The sequence below is a fragment of the Phytophthora infestans genome, genomic scaffold (assembly GCF_000142945.1).
Source record: "Phytophthora infestans T30-4 supercont1.143 genomic scaffold, whole genome shotgun sequence".
In the NCBI taxonomy this organism is placed as follows: domain Eukaryota; phylum Oomycota; class Peronosporomycetes; order Peronosporales; family Peronosporaceae; genus Phytophthora; species Phytophthora infestans.
The window spans coordinates 153,738-155,578 of NW_003303616.1; positions in this window are offsets into that span (position 1 = coordinate 153,738).

Here is a 1,841-nt window from a genome sequence, read left to right on the forward strand (position 1 = left end):
TCCGGCCGTTGCCATTCCATATCGGCCATCCTGGCCACCGATAGGGTAGGTTTCGGTTCGTAAGGAGTACTGAGCTCGTCGGGTTCCACCAACTCTGTCTGTCGTCGTAGCTCGGTACTCTAGTATAGCGTGCCACGAAACTCCCCGCCAGTGGTGGCATGTCGCCCACCCGCCTCCCAGGTAGCAGACGATGGAGCCTCCGAGGATATCGGTGCCGAGGTCCAGGCGGGTCGCGTCCCATGGGCGCTCCATCCAGACGTAGGCGTCACAGGAGGTTGAAAACGCCCCGGGCAGAGGCGATCCTGCCCCTCGACTGCTCCAGCCAGGCTGAGGCGTTTGGATTGAAACGCCTCCATACGAAGGGATCGCCGCCATCGGCATCTCTGTCGGAGTCGCAGCTACCGTTCCCGGAGTCATCCTTGGGTTCGCGGCCTCTAGGCTCCGGTGGTCTTCCATTGACGAGGGCGGAGCTCGTGCTTGGCGCAACCCTCCCGACGCATCGTTCAGCGAGAGGCCACGGAGCGCTTGTTGGAAGGAGTCGATTAAGAGCGCTTGGAAGGTCGAGTCTGTGTCTCGCGCTCCACTTCCAACAGTCGACGTCACGGTGGGCCGAGTAGGGCCCTTCCTCGCTCCTCCAGTCGAGACGTTAGCTGGGGCTGCGGATCCTTGCGTCCCTGGAGCGTTTCCTCCTCGCTCCTTCCCAATCTTGGTCCTTGCGGACCAGCGGCAGCCGTCACGTTCCTCCCTTCTCCTTTAACAGGTTCCAAGGAAGGGCGGGCTGGGTCAAATGTGAGCGCCACGCCCCGTCGACTTCCTGGAGCAGTAGCCGTAGGTTCTGCTCGCGGGTGGGACGCTGCGCCGGTCAGCTCACTAGGAGCAGGTTGGCTGGCGAGCTGCAGCAAGAGGTCTTGAAACTGAGCTCGACCTCTGGGGGTCTCAAGCAGAGAGGTAATCCTCCCTTTCGTTCGGGGAGATGCGAGAGCCCCGTCGAACAGATTGTCATCGTCACCTTGAGCCGCCTGTGCCTCGTAGCCTTCAGCCGCTTGTTGGTCTTGACCTCGCGTTCCGCGTTCCGCTTCGACGTGTTCTCTCTCTTCGATAGGAGGTTCCCTTTGCGCGTTCTCACCCGCATTTCCTTCCACACGCGCCGCTTCTTCTTCCTCTGGCACCTCGGAAAAGGGCAGCGCTTCTTCGCCCAACGTGTCGGACAGGTCGCGGAAGCTCATAGCGTACCTACTGTCCCTCCTTCTTGTTCAGGCGTTCCGTTGCCTGACGTCTTGTAGCGCTCTCCTCCGCTCTTACGTTCCTACGATTTTTCGGTAAGAAGATACCCTGCTTCTCCACCAAATTGTCGCGGTATTCCTCTTTGATCGGGGTCGTGTATCTTGCAGACCGACCGTAGGAACTTTTAACGTAATAAAACGTAAAACAAATGCATTGCTTGTCTTCTCAGTTACTTGTGAGGTAAAGAGGAAAAACACGACTGAGCTGCTCTCCCTTGACGAGAGCAGCTCCCTACCGCTCTACAGATCCTCCTACGTGGCGGTTCACTGCAGGTCTTGGAGATCAGCCATCGACAGGTGGTTCCTTTTTTAATGGCGGGAAACGCGACCGTCCGGAGCGAAATGACCAGTATGGTTAGACGTGTTGCGATTCACCTGGAAAGCCATTGAAGTTTCTGAATGCTATCCGTCGAGAGAGTCGAGTCCCCTCACTCCAGGCGGATATACGGTGACAATTAAAATTTTGTCTATTAGCGCGACCAGAAAGAGAGCGCGAGACCGACTCGTCCCGTAGTAGGGCTTGCCTGAACCCACAGAGGGCACAAGAAAAACTTATAT